The following is a 25,160-nucleotide window of genomic DNA, read 5'->3' on the forward strand; positions in this document are numbered from 1 at the left end:
TTATATATATATTTCAATCAATTCTTGTGAGACTGTCTTAAGACCATAAGCCCAACCGATTTTAGCGAAACCATGGATAATTGCCGTTGTTAAGTTTATTTTGTAGTTTCCCAACTCAGCAGCTTTGTAATCCCAAGGAAAAATGTGATGATAATTATGCCAACCTTTATCGACAGCAAGAAATGAAACAACAGGGATTTCTGTCAGAGAAATAACACTGCGAAAAGAGAAAATATTGATAAATATTTTTATATTCAAAGTGTTTACATATATATATAATGTGTCGAAAGGTCAAATTGAAGCAGAAACACAAGATTGATTCGTCTAAAACATAGAGTTTTATTATTTCATTATTAACAACGTAACAAACTTACTTACCCTAACGTATGTGTCCTACTTACCTAAAATATAGAGAATCAACATTTTAATGTTTATGCTTCTCTATCTCTATATCTATTCTCTATATATATAATTATCGTTTTATATTATTTCTTAAATTCTCTTTAAAAAAGGTGTACCGCAATCAGCTGCTGGCACTAATAAACTACAGGCCCGACCTAAAAAATCGACGAGCCATATGATCCCGCAGGAAACCTGTATTTGACGATAGAAGGGCATAAAATAATAATTTTTAGCACTATGCCGTGACTTGTGAGCTGTCCAACTGAGTGCAGGTGAGAATTAAAAAGCACAAAATAACCGAGTGCTTTTTTATCAAATGATTTTTTACGGCATTCTTACCACCTATAGATCCATCGAAAATAATGAGAAAACACGTAGTGCCGTTAAAAAATAGTAAGCCACAAAGTCGGAAAAAATTTTTGATTTTCTGACAAAACCCCGGGTCTATTACATCATTTGATTATTTACGGTGTTTGTATCATACAATTGAAATACCTATTCTAATTGATTATTCCGCAACGCCGTGAAAAAATCATGCAACAAGGGAGAAAATTCCAGGGTTAATATCCACCTTTTTCCACGGTTCTGACGGAAGATCTGATACTACATGAAATTAATTTATTTTGAAACTATTTTATGCAGAGATAACATTTTTTAACATGCAGTAAATTTTTTTTTTGGTCCAAGGGTCTTGTACAATCCAAAAGGATCATACGGTAATTAGCGGTATTCGAAACTTCGCGCGCGTCCGCCTCCATAGATTAGGATTCTAGATCGATACTCATTGTGAGCATCGATCAACTACCAGTAACTATCGCAGCGCCCCTCTAGTTACCCCTACCTCTCGCATCCCCACTTCTCACTCCTAGTGCGTACGCCCTGCTGGGCCAGTACAAAAGGACATTCATTCATTCCATTATCGGACACCTATGAATATATATCGAAATCAAAGGAGTTAAGTTAAACTAGTTAAGGAACGTAAGCGAGGCGAGCGGAGAGGTGAGATCTTTCCATTGTATATTGACGGAATTTCCCGCGTGGTAATACCACGTGGTGGACTCTCATTGTTATAATTAAATCACATCCAGGGTTTTTATGCCGCAAGGCTTTTTCCCTGACGAGCCAATAAAAAAAGGCATTGTTTCTTTGTTTGGCTCAATCACGTGTTTTATTTTACACCTTAACCTAATCCTTTATTCTCTACTTCATAGCATACAACTAATGATCAGAGGACTTTTTATTGAAGAATCTTTTGGTCATAACAGGTCTGTAGCAGGAAAAAAACTTCAGAAAAATCCATGTAAAAAAATCTAATTTTGGGTGATATTTAGTACGACATTTTTTTGTACGGCATTTAGATAGTTTATTTTTTTTAATTCAGTTTTTTTATAAAAAATCAATGCCGTACAAATCTGATAGTTCATATTCATAAAAAAGTAATAAAAATAATAAATATATATAATTTTCATTTTATGTTGTTTTCTTCGTAAAATGAACTCTTCTTTAAAATAATATTAATCAAATAATAAATATTATATATTAAATGAATGTTTTTTTTTAATAAAATACTTGTCTATTTTTTAATTTACATTTTTAATACGTACATATAGTTTTCAGGAGGGTAGTATGAACGCGAAGTATACATACAATATAATATATACGCATATTGTATATGTATGTGTATGTGTATATTACATAAACATATTGCAAAACCAAGCAATAAAAATTTTGTTGGTAATGAAAGTGTATTAAATGCTGGACATGTGATTATGTGCGGGCAAGTACCAAGTCGTGATTGTAATATTATAAGTATTTTAGCTTTTGTGTTTACAAACTTCACATATTAAAGAAAATCCACATGAAATAACTAGTGGAATATTAAGAAATGGTCAAATATTTGGAATAAGTTGTTCATACAAGGCTGGTTTAACTGGTATTTGTAAATATGTTGTTGCAGTATTGCAATATCATTAACTGTCACTAATTTAATTGATCTTCTACGTATTCTTGCTGGGAATTCCGTAACAAAAATATATTCTTTATAAAAACTTTTTAGTTTAACAATACTAGTTATTTTCAATTGTACTTTCAATAATAAATAAGCAAGTCATAAAATTAAAAATATATATATTTTCACATAAATATTGATTAGTTTAAGTCAGCTATCAGCAATTTTATTGTTTACTCATAAAACATATGTGAAATTATTCAATAAAATTTTAGTACTTTTTATTTTTATTTAATATTTTCTATATAAACAAATTACAACAATGTTTCAAGTATATTTCATCAAAAATTATAGAAAAATGTTAATACTGAGTATGATAGTTTTTATTTTTAGGATATAATATTCACACTGTTTTACTTTAAATATACGGCATAATGATTTTTACATATAATCTATTGTTTCCTTTTAAAATATGTTTATGCCGTACAGTATTAGACGACCATAAAGTACCCCCTAAAACAGTAGTGGTTTTTTTATCTGCCAGAAAATATGGTCAGCATTAAAATCAACGGCATGATTTTTTCCTAATTCATTGACCCTTATACTATTTAAAACAACAATAACATTTAAGAAATTGCTTTATGTTATAATGTACGACAACTTAAACTTTTACGAAAATTTAAAAAATTTCATTTTTTGTTTTCTTTATATTTTTTTTTTAGATCAGTTTTTTTTATCGGCAATAATACAGAACAATTGTACTTAGCAATATCATGCTTAAAAACAAGTTGCCGTACAGACTCAAATGATTTTACAGCTTTAAAAATCAAATATACGATTAAATTAAGTTAATAATTGATATTGTTCAGGATTGGCATATATTGTTAAGCAACCCCTCTTTTTGGGCCTTGTAACAAGTGTGAGTGTGTCTGTAGTGGTATTGTCACTACAGCGCGTTTGTTAGTCAGGTGTGTCTGTGTTGCGTCATCCGCGGTATTGTCGCGGACTACTTGGTGCGTGTAATGTATGTATTAATGCGCGAATCTTGGGCTAGCGTGCTCATCGCGCTATGTGCGTGGCGCCGGCAGTCGCCTCTTGTATTGCCGATCTACTAGACGTACTACCGAACGTCATTAACTCAGCAGTCGCCTCTTGTATTGCCGAGCTATTAGACGTACTATCTAACATTTTGTGGTCCTTCGAACTGAATTCACTTTCTATTCTAATTTTACATTTTCTCAGCCCTAAATACTATACATTTTTTGGTCCTTCGAGCCGGATACACTCTTATTTTACTTCTACATTTTTTGCACTAACATTTGTTAACTCTTTTAGTTCAAATATTGCCAATACAAGTGATTGTGTAAATTTTTAAATATCGGCACGAGGCGACTCAGGGAGTTCTCCCACAAGATTTCAGTAAAAGCACCTGTGTTTTGTCAGTGTGCTGAGTAGTTTAGAGCACTCATTAATTTTGTCAAATTTTTATTTGACATACTAATTCATTTCTCAAATTTCTCTCATTAAATAGAGATCTTTTTAAGTCTCACGTCTTACGTGAGCAAATCATCACTCATCATTTATCGAGAGTTGAGTCCGCGCATCTCCAATCATCTCATTAAAAAAGCCTTGTAAGATTATAACATACTAAAGTTCCAATGCGTCATGTAAATTTTAGTTAGACATTAAAAAGACGCAGGCAGCCGAGAGTTTCAAGCATCAAGGTCAACTCTAGCAGTAGCAGTACGAAAAAGACTTCGAATATCGCAGCATTTCGGAAGGCTGGACATTAAAAGGACGCAGGCAGCCGGGAGTTTTAAGCATCAAGGTCAGCACAAGCAGCAGCAGTACGACAAAGACGACTTCGAACAGCACGCCATTTCGCGAGGTAAACAACTTTGGCCTTCAATGACTCATTCCTTGTTAGATCTAACGAAGCAAGAGAATATCAGTGAGTATAAACTAAAAGTCACGCAAACATTCTCTTCCGAGAGAGAATATTATTTTCAAAAATAAATTGTATGTTAGCATTAGCTTAATATGCCAGGTTATTTTCAGTTGGATTGCGAAATGAAATATTATTTCCTTTAGTCAAAGGTTACATAGTTTATAAATAAGCTTTTATTTTCCTCTTGAAAATAGATATTATAACCAAAAGTAATATGGAAAAAATTTAACTGATAATATTGAATGTCGTATTGGGTTTGTTTACTCGTTTGCGTTCTGCTACATGAAGCAACTTTCTGTATACATCTTATATTTAGAATAATGCTATACACCCTTGATGATAAACTATTCATTTAGCTAGCGAAAATAATTCTATATTTGAAGCCAATAAAGTAAAATTTCTTTAGAAATAATAATTTAATAAAACAATAGATTTACAAATAATATTTTAAATCGTAAATACGCGTAGTCTTAAATTTAAATTTATTAATTATTAAATTGTTTAAATTAAATATTTCTAATATTTTTACAAGTAATTTTGAATAATATTCGTTAGAGCTAATAATTTCTTTTGATATATTATTTGTTTACATCAATCGTGTGAGCATTAAGCGAGACCAAGCTAAGGGTCAACCATATACAGACTCAACTTTCATCTATAATCGTTGATAATCACATTATATTAATTATAATCATACATTATTATTAATAATTTACATATTGGTAATTTGAGAAAATTTATATATATATATATATATATACACTACTTGTACGATCCGAAAAGGATCGTACGGTGATTAGCGGTATTCGAAATTCGCGCGCGATTCTAGATCGATACTCATTGCGAGCATCGATCAACTATTAGTAACTATCGAAGCGTTGCTCTAGCTACCCCCACCTCTCGCATCCCCACTTCTCATCGCCCTAGTACGTACGTCCTGCTGGGACCGTACAAAGGGGCATTCTTTCTATTCTTCACCGGACGCCTACGACTACACATCTTGAGGGATTATAGAGGCTTAAGAATTTACAAAGGACAACGAAGAGAATATCCTCATCTTCAAGACTCGTAAAAGTGAGCCTATTCAACATCACAACCCTTAAGGTTGTGATCGCTATATTTGCGGAGTGCGAGAGCATAAACAAATTGCCAGAGGACTCTTAATTGAGGAATTTCGGCCACAACATTTTGGTGCAATCCTGTAAGGTGCGAATTCCCGACTTCTGATTTACGAAGCAGCGAGTAGACTATCACTACACCGAGCAAACCGATTAGAGAACAACGAAGTGGAGGGAGTCCGCCATCTTGTGAACATCTACACCGTTCAGCGGAGACAGTACCACAAAGGATTTAGAAGCGAGATAAGTAGTTTTAATTACCCGTGCGTACGCCTATGCGTACACACCTTCATTTAATAATATATATCTCAAGGGAAATTGCGTCTTCGAACCCCGTAGAAGTTCGCAATTTCTTATATATCTATGCATTACGCTCATTTTTTCTGTAAAATTTACATCTCAATATCGAAAAGACTTATAGAACTTAATTTCTAAATTTGAACGGATACATTATATATAATCGAATGTTATTCTCCATCTCGGAAAACGCTTTATTCTCGTACAAAGAACGATAAGATTTTCGGCGGCTTCACCGCCGCGCCACCTTCCTTTATTTGAACGGTCGACTAGAACGAAGACGCCGTGACGTCATCGCCGGACATTCCATCTATCGGCATATAGCTAGCGACAATCGTATATCCCCTCCATCGGCCTCTTATACTATACATACGTATACCCCCTCCTACGGCCTCTTATACTATACATACGTATACCCCCTCCTACGGCCTCTTATACTATACATAGGTATACCCCCTCCAACGATCTAGCCTCAGGGCCGTACCACGCGATCGAGAACCCAACGCGCGGTCATTCATTCATATAAAGGGGATTTTTATATATTACCGTAAATTAATCTGAGTGGATTTCGAAAAGTGGAACAATTAATAACGGTTCGTAATGGCATTGCAAAAACAGCTCGAACAGCTCAAACAAAAACGGCTAGTTTTAGAAGCGGGTTTAACACACGTCGAAAATCTAATTCAAGAAGGGAATTTAAGTAAACAGGAAATAAGAAAGCGTTACGAACGACTTACTCAGCTAGTAGAGAAATACGAAACATTGTATGAAAAGTGCGCTACTGCTATCCGCGAAGTAGGAGGAGTCGATAGTTTGAATCCAATCATAGAGAGATATTTCGCGATCGGAGACAAAATTGACTCGGGCGATACGGCCGCGATTAGTAACGCGAACGGCTCGCATGGAGACGACGGTGCTACAAATACCCGCGATCAGCAAATACGATTACGCCGAATCGAGATCCCGAAATTCGACGGAGACATCGGAAAGTGGATTCAATTCAAGGGGAGTTTCATGACACTGGTGGACGCGCGTACCGACATGTCGGATTTAGAAAAACATATATACCTCCGCGAGTCTCTTACCGGTAGAGCGCTTCAGACGATCGCGACATATTCATCGACCGGGCAGAATTATAAGAATGCGTGGGAAATGTTGTTGAAAACTTTCGATCGGCAACGCATACTCCTAGCACGGGCCATTGACGCCTTCATAGACATTCCACGGCCGAAAAACATGTCAATAGAAGAGATGACACGGCTTGCGGGTGACTTGCGGGCCCATTCGGATACTATTACTTCTTTCAATGTACCACACGCACTGATGGTACGCCTCGGTTAACGCACTCTACCTCGCGACCTTAGACAAGAATGGGACAAACAGTTAGATGCGGATAATTATCCGACCATGAATCAGCTTTGCGACTTTGTAAACGAGTACACACTCCGTAGCGTCGCGTCGTCGAATATTCCATCGACATCGGGAAACGAGCCTCACTCAAAACGTAGACATACTGATACGATGACTTTACGGCCACTAAAGCGACAGGAGACACATATAACGTGTACATTTCTTACTCGGACCTTAACTAATTGCATTCTTTGCAAACGAGATAAACATCTTTTATACCAATGCCCCCGGTACCATGACCTGACGAAACGAGACAGACTGGCGATGGTCGAACGTTATGGACTATGTAAAAATTGCTTACGGAAGCATCGAGACCCATGTAAGAGTTCACATTGTCAAATCTGCAGCCGATCCCATCATACGTCGATACATATAGACAATGACGAGCATGAGATCACGAAACAGGAGAGCCACACCCCCGCGAGGACGGAGACCGCGTCGACATCTCAAACGAACTCATCACTACGCGACTAACACCGATCCTTCATGTCAATTCGCACGGTATACCGAATTAATTCCTTATGAGCGCCAAGTACCGTGTTAGAAAAAACGAAACGGGACCTTTAAACAATTTCGGGTATTCTTAGATACATGCGTCGCCGCACACTTCATTGCCGAAAATGTCACGAGAGAGTTCCGCTAACAGATTATACCATATTAGGTTTCCACTCACGCTAGATCAGAACTTGATCGATGATCGTCACCGAGGTAATCATTTAATCGCTAAACAATAAATATAAGCAGAACTTTTCGCTACTCATCGTCTCTAATATAGCGCGATCGAATTCAGTAAACAAATTAGAAGGCGAAATTCATTACGTCTAAAATGCGAGACGATACGAATCGGGAAAATACATGGTGCGTATATCCTCGCGAGGAAGGACATGATCACAGTCACCTACGTAGTATAGCCTCACGCCGAATCCACAATCTCTCGAAGAAGTTACACGCGAATACCGAACTCAGGAAGGAATATGAACGGATCATACGGGAATATATCGATTTAAGACATATGTCGAATGTTAAAGACGAACTTACGGGAGGTTGTTATCTTCCCCATCACGCGGTCATTAAATCAGTCAGCATGACAACTAAGGTATGGGCGTATTCGACACTTCCGCGAAAAAATGATCAGAGGTATTTCTCAACAACACTTTGTTAGTAGAACCTACAAGTCGAGATACTGTAGTAAAACTCTTGTTACGATTCCGAACGTATCAGTACGTATTGAACGCGGATATCGAGAAATGTATCGACATACATGAGTTCATCCAGACGATCGCCAATATCAACAGATATTTTAGTGACATAACGAACGGATTCGCGAGTTCGAACTTAACACGGTGACACTCGAAATAACCTTAACACCTTTTCTTGCTATACGAACCATAAAAAACTCGCGAAAGATGAAAGCGCGAATTATCCACTCGGAGCCGACATACTAGACCGTGATCTATACGTTGATAACCCGATCGACGGCCAATTACACGGTTTCTGCGACGCGAGTCAATCTGGTTACGGAGGCTGCTTATATGTAAGATCGCGACATAAATTCGGTAACACACGCGTACGTCTACTTTGCGCTAAAAGTCGCGTGGCTCCTCTTAAGGACACCACTGTACCACGTTTAGAATTATGCAGAGCATTGACACTCACGCGATGATTAAAAATTGTAACTCGATGCTGACGATGGCTTAAAACTAACTCATATAAGGGAGAATTGTCTACCGCAGAAATAACAGAAACGGAACGACGCGTTTTTAAAATCGTGCAAGACTTACAATGTCACGCCGAAAGAGAAAGGTTGAAAACAGCGGGGGGAGTCAAGAGCGTAAGGCTCGCCGCGTTAATTCCGATTCTTGACGAAAAAGGTTTAATTCGAGTGGGGGGTCGACTTCGGAACGCAAATTTAAGTTTCCACGAGAAATGTCCGATATTATTGCCCTCACATCACCACGTCACCGATCTCATCCGAAAGCTCCATGAACAAAACTTTAACGCCGGCATACAGACTACCCTCTATGCCCTTCAACAACGTTTTTGACTCCTTGACGGTAAGGAGGTCTGGGAGAAATTGCAGTCAAATCTTTCAAACATCATTTTAGACGAAACGTGAGCGAACTGCGTTTCGCATACGAAGAAGTAGACCACATTTGTTATCGAAATCGAAGCTATTTTAAGTTTACGCCCGTTAAGGGTAACGTAATCGTCAGATTTAAATGATGCAACCATACTAACGCCTGCACATTTCTTTTAGATTAAAGGAACGTTTACGACATTGTGGAAGGAAAATTATATTAAGACACCAGCTAATCGATTGTCTTCATGGAAACACATTCCAAAAAAAAAAAAAAAGCTAGAAATGGACCCAACCCCAGCATAAAATCAAAGGAACACCACCGTCATTCTCATCGACAAATCAACTATACGTGAGATAGCCGTGAAAACTATTCACGGAGTCGTCAAGAAAAGTGTGACAACTATTTGTCCACTATCAATGCGAGTATTCACCGTGAAGACGGTTCACGGAGTTGTCAAGCGAAACGCAACGACTATTTGTCCATTGTTAAACCATCATTAATTTTTTGCGTTGTATCTTTTATAATTAACGCTCGTGCGTTGTATCTCTTATGATTAATTTTCTCGTACGTACAAAACAGATAAATCGACTGGCCAGCGATTCACGGAAGACGGTAAGCAGCTCGTGCTGCAAGCGATATATAATACAGCGATTCACGGAAGACGGTAAGCAGCTCGTGCTGCAAGCGATATATGCTATAGCGATACATAAATTGTGACTCGTTTCACAAATATCGTAAAATCGATTGTAATAAGCGCACAACACAAACCATGTATTACGAATGTTATTGATCGTTACACGCTCAACGGGGGGAGTATGTACGATCCGAAAAGGATCGTACGGTGATTAGCGGTATTCGAAATTCGCGCGCGGCGATTCTAGATCGATACTCATTGCGAGCATCGATCAACTATTAGTAACTATCGAAGCGTTGCTCTAGCTACCCCCACCTCTCGCATCCCCACTTCTCATCGCCCTAGTACGTACGTCCTGCTGGGACCGTACAAAGGGGCATTCTTTCTATTCTTCACCGGACGCCTACGACTACACATCTTGAGGGATTATAGAGGCTTAAGAATTTACAAAGGACAACGAAGAGAATATCCTCATCTTCAAGACTCGTGAAAGTGAGCCTATTCAACATCACAACCCTTAAGGTTGTGATCGCTATATTTGCGGAGTGCGAGAGCATAAACAAATTGCCAGAGGACTCTTAATTGAGGAATTTCGGCCACAACACTACTTTAGATATAAAATTGAATTAAGTGTATAAAGATTGTATACACTGTTGCACTCTCACAACCGTACATGTCAGTCGGTAACGGTAGCATTTAGTAACCTATTACCCTGTTGTGGTTAGGATATAGCTCTAGTATTGCACTAGTAGAAAATTCATCATTTAATTAAGCGTTTCTCATTTTGAAACCATTAACTATACTTTTGAAGTCTCTTATTGTTATTAGGCGACTATACAGTCCTCTTGTAGTATACTTGTAGGACAAATTACTCTATAGAAAATCAATTCAAATAATCACTATTTTAATTATTAATTCAAGGTATTCATTCACTAATTCACTTATTAATTCAAGGTAGTAATCAAAATAAGAAAAAATGGAAGTATTGTACTCCAATCAGAAAAGGTTGCAAAATCAAATTGCAAATGCCTTTTCCAATTTTAAAAAATTAGGCCAGTCTAAAATGCTAGCTTGTCATGGTAGGGCAAGATTACAGCAAATGAATGAAAGATTTGAACAGTTCAAGAGAAATCACAATGACATATTAGAATTAAAGGATGTATCTGTTAATCACGATTACTTTAAACATGACCTCTTCGATAATGTAGAAGAGAATTATTATAATAATTTAGGTGAGTTTAATGAATTTTTAACCCCTTTAAATACATCTGTCGGTGAAAGCCACCAAAACCAATCTTTTAATAGTAATAATTCTGTTAATTTTCAAAGTTTACCTACAATAGAAATACCCACCTTCTCTGGCAAATATGAAGAGTGGTCTAACTTTAGAGATATATTCGAGGCTATTATTCATAGTAAGGCTGACTTATTACCAGTGTTAAAACATCAATATCTAAGATCTCATCTGACAGATGAGGCGTCTGATCTCATAAAAAACATTCCTTTAGCTGGGGAAAGTTACCCACAAGCATGGAATACTATTCTAGATTACTATGATAATAAGCGTAGGTTGGTCACTGAATATGTTAAAACAATTGTCACTGCTGAGCAAATGAGTAACAGTTCTTCTTCATCCTTGAAAAAACTTATGAAAGAAACAATTGGCCCCCTCGATACCTTAAGAAATATGGGGAGAGATGGGTATACAGGTGTTGTCATAGGGTTAATAACTAGTAAATTTGAATTTTACACAGCTAGAGAATGGCAAAGGTATTTAGGCTGTTCCACTGAAGCTCCTAGTATGGATCAATTGAGAAGTTTTCTTTCCTCTCAAGTTATTACGTTAGAATCCTTTACGCAAAAGCCACCTATTAAAAATAAGAATGTAAAGGAAACTATTTCGAAATCAACAAAAGAAGCTAATGTCAAATCAGCCCACCAAACTAATGTAAAACCCGGTATTTCTTGTACATACTGCAAAGGGAGTCATTTTATCTCTAAATGTCCGGATTTTTTAAGATTAGGTGGGACTAGTAAAAAGAAATTTGTAGGGAAAGCCAAGCTTTGTATTAATTGTCTCGGGAATCATCCAAGCAAGATCTGTAAATCTAAATACACTTGCTTCAATTGTAAAAAGATGCACCATACTGTTATGCATAGGGATAAGGATCTTACAAGGACTTCCAATAAGGAGTCTGAATGCATTTCGTCTGAAGTAAGGCAACCAATTGATAACACAAGTTTAAATGTTTATATTACTCAGATCAATAGTAGTCACTCAGTTTTGTTAGCTACAGCTAGGGTTTTGGCTTATACCAAGTCTGGTAAGCCAATAATAGTTCGTGCATTGATAGACCCTTGTTCTCAAACATCATTAATTTCAAGATCCTTAACTCAAATGCTTCAATTAAAACAGAATAAGGTCTGTATCAAACTTACAGGTGTAGGTGAAAAGATTATGTCGGAAGTGACTAGTGCTGTTGACCTTACTTTAAAGCCTTACTTTAAATCAGATTTTTCGTTAAAAATTAATGCACTGATGGTAAATAAAATCTCAGCTTATCGTCCACCTGATCATTGTCATTACATTTGCAACAATACATTGAATAATCTTCAACTAGCTGATCCAGAGTTTTACAAATCTGATCAAATTGACTTATTGTTAGGTTCTTCGGCTCATGCTTTGATAATACAAGATCAAGTGCTTACGTTAGGCATAAATATGCCTATCGCTTCAAAATCCTCTTTAGGGTGGTTATTATCTGGGCCTGTCAGCTCTAATAACGATAATAACAAGACAGGTACTGTAACAAATCTTCATGTTACTGAAGTAGTACCACTTACCGAATTAGTGAAACAGTTTTGGGAAGTTGAGGAAATTCCAAAGCCTTCAGAATACTTAACTAATGAGGAAAAGGAGTGTGAAAAGATCTTTAAAGACACTCATCTTATTACAGACTCTGGCAGATTCAGTGTTAAATTACCTTTTAAAGCTTCAACTGATTCACTACATGCTGAGTCGCAGAAAAGCTATCAATTAGCTAAAAATATGTTACTTAGAATGGAGACTCGTTTCAATTCAAATGTAAAATTGAAATCTCCTTATAGCTCATTTATGAAAGAGTACCGTGACCTCAATCATATGAGTCTAGTTAGTTCAGATACTTCAGTACCCCGTTGGTACTTACCACATCATGGGGTTATAAAGGAAGCCAGTACTACCACAAAGCTTCAGGTAGTCTTTAATGGCTCAGCCACTGTTGGCAAAAACACATCTCTCAACGCTGTTTTACATGCAGGACAGAATCTGCTGCCCAACATTTTCGATTTAATTTTAAAATGGAGAAACTATAGATTCGTCTTTATTGCTGATATTCAAAAGATGTTCCGACAAATTTTAATTCAGCCTTCAGATAGACCATATCAATCAATACTTTGGCGGGAAAATCCTCAAGATGACTTCAGTATTTATGAACTAAATACTGTCACCTATGGCCTAGTTAGTGCCCCTTTCTTAGCATCTAGAACTCTGAAGCAATTGGCTGAAAATTATAAATCAAAATTTCCTTTAGGTGCCTCTATTTTAGAGAATGAAGTCTATATGGATGATTTCATCTCAGGAGGACACTCTTGTAAGGAAGCTAAGCAGAAAATAGACCAGTTGATAGGTATCACTCAAAGAGGTTGTTTCGAACTTCGTAAATGGACAAGCAACTGCTCTGAGTTACTTGAAAAGATTCCTTTAGACTATAAAAACGAAGAACAACTCAATCTTTTAACCTCGGAAACTTACACCTCCATTTTAGGTTTAGTGTGGAAGCCTAATACTGATTCATTCTGTTTCAAGATTGAGACTGCACCACAAAATATTAAGTGGACCAAACGATCTATGTTGTCTCAACTTGCAAAGTTTTTCGATCCATTAGGTTGGTTATCCCCTACAATCATTAAGGCAAAAATTCTGATGCAAGCCACTTGGCTTTTGAAAATTTCGTGGGACGACCCATTACCATCAAAAATAGCCGATGATTGGATTAGGTGGTTAGATGGGACGAAATTATTAGAAAAAATTAATATTTCTCGTTGGAATCGTTTTAGTCCTGACATTGAACAGCTTGAACTTCACGGTTTTGCTGATGCTTCCAAGGAAGTTTATGCTGCAGTTCTATACTTGCGCATAGTTGTTAAAAACCAAGTCCACACTCAATTGTTAACTTCAAAAACAAAAGTGGCACCAATCAAGATACTCAGTATCCCTCGCTTAGAACTGTGTGCTGCTAGTCTTCTAGCAAAGCTAGTTAAGCATTACACATCTTTGACCGCTAATGACAAATTGAAGATTCATTTGTGGACTGATTCAAAGATAGTACTACATTGGCTCAATGACTTGCCTTCAAAGTGGCCAACATTTATTGCTAATAGGTGTTCCCATATTTTAACATCAGTTCCTGAAGCCTCATGGCATCATATATCTTCTAAGGATAATCCAGCTGATATTGCGTCACGTGGAATTTATCCATCTCAGTTATTAGAGTCTAGTCTTTGGTTTAATGGACCCAATATAATTAAACAAAATACTTGTAAATATCCTACTCTTAGTATAGATTTAATGGAGAAGTCGCTTGAGGATCTCCAACCCTCAGTTATTCATACTACTCAAGCTGAACCAGTTAAAGCTTCGTGGGAACTATATTATCGGTATTCTGATTGGAATAAACTGCTAAAAGTTACAGCTTACTGCATTCGCTTTGTTGTCAAACTTATGCAAAAATCACAAAGATTGCAACCAGGTTATGTTATCAATAACCTTCAATTCTTTGACTTTACAGATACCATCAATGCTAATCATAAGCATTTGACAATGAGTGAAATAAACAATGCCAGAAATTACTGGATTTTTACTCATCAAAACCTGCATTTTGAAAATGAGGTAAAGGCTCTCAAGAAATCAGAATCTGTTAGTAGAAACAGCAATCTAGTTAAACTCAACCCCTTCTTGAAAAATGATATTCTTAGAGTTGGCGGAAGAATAGGCTAAGCTGAACTGATCGATGATTCTAAACATCCTTTGATACTCTGTCCCAATGATCATTTGACTAATATCATTGTCAGGTATTACCATAATTTATTATTACATGCTGGTGTTCAATTAACACTTTCAGCACTTAGACAACACTATTGGATTATCAGAGGCCGACAGGTTGTTAGAAGTATAACACATAAGTGTTTAAGATGTAGGAGGTATGCAGCAGTTCCTCAGCATCAGTTAATGGGCGACTTACCATCAGTTCGTGTTCAAATTGAACCTGCATTCACAAAGACAGGTGTGGATTTAGCAGGTCCATTTTCTATCCGCTTATCCAAAAGTAGAGGAAAGGGTACGCAAAAGGGTTATGTTGTAGTTTTCACCTGTATGGTAACAAAAGCAGTTCATCTGGAAGTTGCAGAAGATTATTCTGCTTCTGCTTTTATTGCTGCATTTCAACGGTTTGACGCACGTCGAGGGCCATGTACCGACCTTTATAGTGATCAAGGCACTAATTTTATTGGCGCTGATACTGAGTTTAAACTTAAGCTGAAGGAGTTTCTTGCCTCTGACAGCCTCCATAACAAATTACTAAACTTGAGTGTAAATTGGCACTTTAACCCCCCAGCTGCTCCTCATTTTCGAGGACTCTGGGAGGCAGGGGTAAAGTCCTTGAAATATCATTTAAAAAGAGTGATTAAAGATCAGATTCTAACCTTCATCGAAATGTCAACCTTACTTTGTCAGATAGAAGCGTGCCTCAATTCGCGCCCACTGGTACCTTTATCAGATGATCCTTCTGACCTTCTAGTACTGACACCCTCTCATTTCATAAAAAATGAAACCCTCTCGTATTATAGCTGAGATTTCTGTAAGTAAAGACTCTCTCTCCCCTCTTAGAAGGTGGAAGTTTATAACTTTTAGCTTACAACATTTTTGGAAACAATGGTCTTCTGAATATTTAAATTCCTTACAATCTCGTTACAAATGGGCTTTAAGGACTAGATCTATGCAAGAAGGTGATCTTGTACTTATTAGAAATCAAAACTATCCTCCTGGCTATTGGCCATTAGGTCGCATCATAAAAGTATGGACTGGTACAGATGGACTTGTGCGAGTTGTGAGAGTGAAAACGGCAACTTCAGAATTAGATAGACCAATTACAAAGTTAGTATTGCTTTTGCATAATGGTGATTTAATTAATAATTTTGATGATGCGTTGAAACGTGAGTCTAATATTAATATTAAGTAAAAATTTAGTAAACCGATTATTGTAAAATGTTTACCTTAGAAAAGGAAAATCGTCATATGTCAAAATTAAATAATCTTTCAGTTTTTTTTTTGTCAATTTAATAAGTTAATTTTCCTTATTTTATTTGCGATGATAGCACTTAAAAAATTGATGATGATTTAAGTTCAAAGATATCATATTTAATGATACTGTTTTCTTTTTTTTTTTTTCTCTTCGTTTTCTAACTAATGTAAGATGACACATTAGAATTCTGACTTTTCATTTTGTTTTACATTGATGCACCCGACGCTCCGCTGATGCATCAACCGGGGAGTATGTTCAGGATTGGCATATATTATTAAGCAACCCCCCTTTTTTGGGCCTTGTAACAAGTGTGAGTGTGTCTGTAGTGGTATTGTCACTACAGCGCGTTTGTTAGTCAGGTGTGTCTGTGTTGCGTCATCCGCGGTATTGTCGCGGACTACTTGGTGCGTGTAATGTATGTATTAATGCGCGAATCTTGGGCTAGCGTGCTCATCGCGCTATGTGCGTCGCGCCGTCAGTCGCCTCTTGTATTGCCGATCTACTAGACGTACTACCGAACGTCATTAACTCAGCAGTCGCCTCTTGTATTGCCGAGCTATTAGACGTACTATCCAACATTTTGTGGTCCTTCGAACCGAATTCACCTTCTATTCTAATTTTTACATTTTCTCAGCCCTAAGTACTATACAGATATACATTCAAAAAAAACACAATTTTTAAACAGCATTATTTTAATTAGTACTTCTAAATGCTAAATAATAAACTGAAACTAATGCCGTTGATTTTCAGATCATCCCCCAGACACGTGGAAAAAGGTGGATTTTAACCCTGGATTTTTTCTCCCTTGTTGCATGACTTTTTCACCGCGTTGCGGAATAATCAATTAGAATAGGTATTTCAATTGTATGAAACAAACGCCGTAAATAATCAATTGATGTAATAGACCCCGGGTTTTGTCAGAAAATCAAAATTTTTTTCCGACTTTGTTGCTGACTATTTTTTAACGGCACTACGTGTTTTCTCATTATTTTCGGTGGATCTATAGGTGGTAAGAATGCTTTAAAAAATCATTTGATAAAAAAGCACCTGGGTGTTTTGTGCTTTCAATTCTCATCTTCACTCAGTTGGACAGCTTACAAGTCACAGCATATTGCTAAAAATTATTATTTTATGCCCTTCTCTCGTCCAATACAGGTTTCCTGCGGGATCGTATGACTCATCGATTCTTTATGTCGGGCCTTTAGTCTATAAACCCTTCTATCTCTCTAGTCTATCTATCTCTTCTGTTCTAATCTTCTACTCTCTCCTTTCAAACCACTCATCCGTTAAGTCGACCTCTCAAGTATAACCGTAGATATCAACGTACAATTAATAACATCGTACAATAAATAAACAAAGCTTACATTTCCGCCATCGGAGAGATGCTTAATTTGAAGGAGATAAATTAAGCATCTTATCATATATCCTCACTCATAGGAACAAGCTTTGTGACATGATACAAACCCAGTGATCTGTTTTTATATCCTGTATCTATTTTATAAATCGAATCTGAGACTTTTTTTCTTTTCCTTCTTTTTTTTATTCATTTTCATCTTATTCTTCCGTCTCCTTTTCTCCTGTTGTTGCCATTTTTTAACTCTATCCTTCCAATTATTATTACGATAATTTGCAATAGGATTATTTTTTTAACGTTTTTTCTAAATTTTTAACGAATCATCGTATAGATCGTTCAACTTGTTGTTCAAATTTCTCGCACGTTTTTTTCGTTATCTTTAAATTACTATTTTTCTTTTTTTTCATTTTTTTCTTATTGTTGTTCTTCTTTTGATTTATTTCATCTTTTTCTTTTTCTTTCTCTTCTTTTAATTATTAAAATTATGAATATTTTTATCCTTAAAAATATCAACTTTGTTTTCATTATTATAAATATTATTAATATCGTTGTTGTATTTTAAATCAATATCATTGTTATTATTATATTTGTATGTATCAATCGTATAAATATCATTCGTTAAATCTTTCGAACGTCTATTATAATAATAACTTTCGTAAGGATTTTTTCCATGATTATTGTAATTTAGAGAATAAAAATTTCCATCACGTTTAACTCTCGATGCATTTCTATTGGCCAATATTTGTGATATCATCGTCACATTAAATCTATTCGAATTATTATCTATGATATTATTTACATTCGAATTATTTTCATTATTTTGATACTTCATTGAATTCATTTCATTTTTAACAGTCACGTTTGAATTATCCAATGACGATGAAGATGAAGGTGACGATGAATGAAGAATTATTTCATATTTCGTAGAAATGTTTGTAGTTTTCATAGTTGCAGTAAAGGGTTCTTCGTCAATTGATTGAATTTTATTTGTATAATTGTTGATAGTATTATTTTTTAAATAATTATCATCGATAGTTTTCAAACCTTTTCCTAATCGAGTTTTTTTACTTCTGTTAGATAATCTTTTTTCAAAAATATCACTTTGTTCTAAACCACCTTTTAAACTAATCATCCGTTTTTTCCAATGCTAAATAATTACTTTCCGATGTGTTGTTACTATTATTGTTATTATTGTTGTTATCGTTAGCCTTGATTTCTAGTTCATCTTCAGATGCATCGGGATGCATTCGTTGGTCACCTTTAGGACGAGGACCATTTTTATTTTCGTTATTCTCCCAATCGTATAATTTCTTTAATTCGTCGTACACGTTGTCGATATCCTCGTATTGTTTCTCATTTAATTTCTTCGAACCAATTCGATTTTCCAATCTAGTTTGATCAAAATTGTCCAATTTTTTTGTCATGTTCAGGTAATTGGATTGGTTGTTGTACATCATCAAAAACAACGTCGACTATTTCTCGTTAAAGATTTTCAGGTACACGTAAAATATATTCGAGTGAATTCTTTGGTAACATTTTATCAATGTTTACAATTTCTTGATTAGGTTCTTCCATAATTCGTTCATTTTCATCTTGTTCTTTTTTATTGTCTTTTTTGTATTCTTCTAATTTTATTATTCTTAAATCGTGATCATGAGTCAACCTACAATTTTTTATAGTATCTAGACCCAATATAAGATCCTGATCAAAATCATCACTTTCTATTATAAATGCGTTTATGTTTTTCTCTTCGTTTAGTATTCTAGCCTTTAAAGTTATCAGTCCATTTGTTTTTCTTTTACCATTAATCGATTTTAAGGTACCACTTGGTTAATATTTATCGTCGTATTTTAATTTTATTAATTTTGAGTTTATCACTGTAACCTGCGATCCAGGATCATAAATTGCTGTAACTTCTAGAAAGTTATTTAGTAGTACGTCAATTTTGATTAATGGTAAGAATTCTAGTTTTTTTAGATCCTTGTTAAGTTCAACTTCTAATATTAAATTTGTAGAGAGGTTTTGATATTCTACATTATTTTTTCCTGTTTTGTACCAACATAAATTTTCTGGATGATATCGGTTTGGCTTACCTTTTTTTTCACATATTTTGCATGGTTTTTTCTCCTCAATACTTTTTGTTCCATCTAGTCTTGTAGTTGTCAATCTCTTTATAGTTTTGTAATCGTCTATATCTTTCTTGTTCGGTAATTTTTCATATCTCCTTAGTTCATTAAATAGGTCCTTTGCATCTTTTAAATTTTCTCTGTCTATGCTTTCTCTAACAAATTGTGGTAACCCTGCAGCTATTAAATTTATCACAGTAATCATATCTATGTCCTCGTTTGTCTGCTATATTAAAAGTTCTTTTTTAATGCATAATCCAAAAGAAAGCCGTTTAAAAATCTATAATTTATGGCCTGCATGATTGGTGACCACCCTTTATCCGCAAACGTTCTTAAAAAATTTTCTTTTCAAATTTTCCACTCTGAATTTAATGAATTTTTTATCCTCATAGAAGTGTACCAATCGTTGCAGTTTTCCCCCCAAAATAATCTTAAAATTTCAATTTTTTATATATCTTCTGTTACATCAAATCTTTTACACTCACTCTCATATGTTGTTAGCCATTGAATTGCTCTGGCATTTTTACCAGAAAATTTTTCAGTCACGAATTTCTCCGAAATTTTATTTAAATTTGTGCTCTTTCCCAATTTTTCATCTAATCTTGTCTCTTGCAGTCCTTTTTGTTGTTGTTGTTGTTGTATTTCCTCTAAAAGGTAATCCCCCAATGCCATGTTTCCACTTTCATCAACGTATTCATTTCGAATTTCATCCGTTAATTTAAACCATGTATTGCGAACCTGTCCACGCTTTTTTAGTGTGGCCGCAACTTTCTTGAATTCTGGCAAGGCGGTTAAACTTCCATGAAATTTCAAAAGACCTAAATTTCTGGGTATTTCAAATTGTTGTTCCTTCTCGTTAGTTACAGACGTGATAACAATAATACTTGTTTTAAGGTCATCCGCCGCCACTACTTTAAATTTAAATTTTATTCTTGACATGTTGTCTGCCTATTACTCCAAAGTTAGTATTTTCTTCCACAAACAAGGAAATTGTTGATTTATAATGTGTGGACAGGTTAAATTGAAGCAGAAACACAAGATTGATTCGTCTAAAATATAGAGTTTTATTATTTTATTATTAACAACGTAACAAACTTACTTACCCTAACGTATGTGTCCTACTTACCTAAAATATAGAGAATCAACAATTTAATGTTTATGCTTCTCTATCTCTATATCTATTCTCTCTATATATATATAATTATCATTTTATATTATTTTTTAAATTCTCTTTAAAAAGGTGTACCGCAATCAGCTGCTAGCACTAAACCCTTCTATCTCTCTAGTTTATCTATCTCTACTGTCCTAATCTTCTACTCTCTCCTTTCAAACCACTCATATAAATAATAATATAATAAATAAACAAAGCTTACACATATATATATATAAGACCAGAATAGAAGTGGTTCAAACAAAACGATCAAGAATAGCACAAAGTGTTGTTCTGAATCGAGTTTATTTTTTTGTCAACCTTATTTTTCAATATACAATATTTACAAAATGAACAACATAATATTACATGAAACGAAAAACGACAATTCTGTCTATTCTTCACTTTTAGCACTCACTTTCATAGTCCGTTAAATCTATCTATCTTTTTTAAATATTTAATCTGATTTGTATACGTAACGTCTTTTCTCTCTTATTTATATATCCCGTCTGATCCATATACGTTACGTCTTTCCTTTGTCTCTCTTGTTCGTATATCCCATCAGGTTATACACATAACGCCTTTCCTACTATCTTCTTACCCATGAAAGCGCGCGTAATCACAACGGAAGAAAGTACACTTTCTTTACATATATATATAGGAGACAATTCTATTTTATAGTTTATCACATTACATATGTATATATAAAATCTTATAGGTAATATATTATCACAAGTGCAAGAAGTTTATTTAATTTGGTTAAAGAATAAGAAAACGTTTACATACCTATCATATGGTTTTGCGCTCCAAATATGTGCGACAGAATTTACTAGTCAGGTAATGTTTAAGGATAGGACGTACCTGGTAACAGTGGCATATCAAGCGTCCTCCAAACCCTTTCCCCACAAATATATAGGTATTAACGTAGGAATGATGAAACAAATCAGTGGCATAGGAATTCTATAATGTCTAGTAAAAAAATAAAGCAAGCAAATAATATCAATTACTCAATATAAAGACAAAAAAATGATTAGAAAATATTCTAAAGTAATTGATATTTACCTGTGTCGCCATACGACCAACGAATCTTTCTTGAGATCGCTCATATCTATAGTAGCACCTTTTATTTTAACATCAGGATGCTTTTTTAGCATAAGACAACCAATATGAGAGAAGAAAAATCCTTTTTTCACGTTATGAGGATCGGCATCAGTATAGGTGAACTTGTGATGGACCCGGTGATCTCTTACCCAATCATAAATGCTATTCTGTAATATAAACCATTTTATTAACTTGTTTGCACTATTGCACAATTTACGATTCTTCATATATGTGCCATTTCTTTTTATTGATTTGCATCTCATAAAGAATAATTTAACGTGTTTCTCTTAAGAGTTTGTTTTCTATCAAATGAAATAATTGATTTAGATTAGATTCTTATTACTTATTATATATAATTTATAGTTTATATTTATATTTAATATCGTTATATAATATTTATTGTTATGTAAAGCGCTTTTTTGTCACAAATAATAAGTTTATTGATTAACCGGGATAAAATGGAACAAAGTTTTATGCGAGTATTTGTATTTATATATAAAAATATAAAAAAAGTGAATGAACTTACTTAAAACGCCATTGTTTGGCAAATCATCAGTATTAGTCTCATCGGCCATTTAGCTTTGTATGCTTTATGTGACCATAATCTATGAGCACCTGCAGTAATACCGATGAATGTTATCGGTATTGTTAGTATTACTGTAAAATTGAAAGGAGTTTATTATTTATTGTTTTCAATAAAATATAATTTATTTACCGTTTTGTTACTATAAATGAAAATTGCAATAAATCGCTGCCAATGATAATAGAATAAAACTATTAGGTAAACATGACATTGTGCGATTGGTAATTTCAATCGATAATTGTGATAACTTACTGAATATTATAGTATAGAAATTTAGTGCGGTTACACTTAAAAATAATTCATATATGCAGCCTATATGGAGATACAGAAGAATTATTAAATTTTTCCGTATAATGTTCCCTTATAATAGGTTTTCAATTCTTCTGACGCCTGCATATTTATTCTTCAGTAAGTTTTTAAATTCTTCTAAAATAAATAATAAATAACATATTAATGGAATTTTATTTATTATTTTTATAAAAAGAATTAAAAAAAACCTAATAGTTTTCTTATAATTTAGAATTTTTTTATTCGGAAGCCTACTTGCCGAAAATTTTTCTACTGATCAACAATGAAGCGATAATAAAATCACTTTTTTGTCTAAAACAATTTTCTATTTCTATTTAACGTTCATATCACATAAACACCATTATTTACGAAGAAATTGTAGAAATATGTGGTCAAGATTAATGCTTTTTCATTAATCGTATTCATACTGAATTAACGAAAAATATGAATAATAATGAATAACAAGAATATTGCAAATATAATAAAAAATAGCAATCACTTAAATATTTAAAAACAACAAATAATATTAGAATAATTTATATCTATGTCAGAAGCGATGTTAAAGAAATAAGCTACGAAGACCGCGGATTTAGGGGTCGCGCTCAGGGACGGGAACCATTTGATATTTGCGACAATAAACTTTTGAATTCCTAATGCTAATTAACAATAATAATAATAATAAATAAATATCAAAAATATACCTAAAAACTAAGAACACACTTAGTCGAAAAAGGTTCGATTTCCGTATAAAATATTGAATGTTGAAATATCCGTAAAAGAAACGACTTCAAGAAATTATAAAACTCACTAGCGTTAAATTAACATGAAAGTAGAAATAAATCTGAGACGGAGATTGAGAACGCAGGATCTTTATATGCCCGCCGCATCCCAACCATACGTAAAATTCAGTGGTGGGGACTAATATGTTTCCCACGGGTTAAAATGTTTTGAAAGTAGGGATAAAAAGCATTTAATGAATTCCATAACATGAGACGATAGAAATAAACCCTGCTACTATGGGTCAATCAAATTAAGGAAAGGATTTCGGAAACCTAACTACTACAATCCAATTAGCTACCGTAGAAGTAAAATTTTTATATGATTTTTTCATTTTGAAGCAATTCGTTACTAATATATTTATAAGCATTAAGATTTAGTAACAAAAAATTTTCTGATTAATGGAATGATGAAAAAGTTTATTTTAAAAGTAGCTCAATTTTATTTTTCAATTATTTTTTTCCGATTTCACGTGGTTATTGTATAACTTCATGTTATGTATCAATAAAGCATTTGAGATAACTTATATTCCGAGTAAATATGATAATACTTGATTGTAAATAAAATGAGACAATAAGATTATGTAGTAACAAAATAATTAGAAGACCCAATTTTTAAAAGGGTGAAGAGTTCTGATGAAGAATCTATAAACTTGTTAAAAATTTGTTGGACGCGTATTGTCACAAATGTACAATATCAAATTTTCTATAAGACATCAATGAATGAAAATAAAAATTTTAAAATCATGAATTTATTACAACGTCGAAATAGACCAAGAAAGTTCGAAAATATTGTACTGACACCACTATATAAAAATATCAGTCAAATTAAAACAGCAAAATTCAAAAACATTATCTACCTATTTCGATATATACCACCAGAACATTATGATTTTTTCCAATTCCTTTGACACACACAGAATGTAGATAAGTAGTGAATTGTTTTGTAGGTTATGTTTGTAAATTTGTACATTATATAGTAAAAAAACATGTTTTTTGGCGACACTTGCAAGTTTACAAGATTGCGTCAGTCTAAAGTCACATGTTTGTGTTCGTTTTTTTTTTACTGTTTATTTTTAAATTTTGTTACAATGTCTAGTGATAAAATGAGATGCGTTTTTTGCATAGGGAAAAATGAAAAAAATCGCGTATGGCAGATAATTAACAATGAAAAAAGTTTCTGGTAATGAAAAGTTTATGTCTGGTAAACCTATCTGAAGTAAATAAATAGAAAATAAGGCTCCTTAAAATTTTTTTAAAATCTAGGATTATTACCTGTACAGGTAGGATGCGCACTATTAAACGCAACCACTACCGCCATCCAGGTAGCCCAGGCTTTAACCGAAAGAGCAAGAGAACCAAATAATAATTTCATCTTGAATGAGGTATCATCTCCTCTTAGAAAAATTGTTGTCCACCTCGATTATTTAAGGGGACACGTCACCTTCGAGTGCAAAAAAAAAGTGGCTTTTTGTGATTTTTTTTTGCAGCCAGTTTTATTAATATCAATACAAATTTTTGGTATATGTAAGTTATATATCTGAACTATATTCACAATTTTTTTTGTGTAAAAATATTTTAAATTGTGTTGTCTGTGGCCACT

The 25,160-nt window shown here is 34.3% G+C and overlaps 1 pseudogene; it reads right to left on the reverse strand.

The window, feature by feature from the left end:
• Positions 1-24,932, reverse strand: LOC107073657 (acyl-CoA Delta-9 desaturase-like; annotated as a pseudogene).
• Positions 24,933-25,160: the final 228 nt, after the last annotated feature.

Source organism: Polistes dominula, unplaced genomic scaffold, assembly GCF_049000335.1.
Source record: "Polistes dominula isolate Pdom_NZ unplaced genomic scaffold, Pdom_raw_medaka contig_507, whole genome shotgun sequence".
Lineage (NCBI taxonomy): Eukaryota > Metazoa > Arthropoda > Insecta > Hymenoptera > Vespidae > Polistes > Polistes dominula.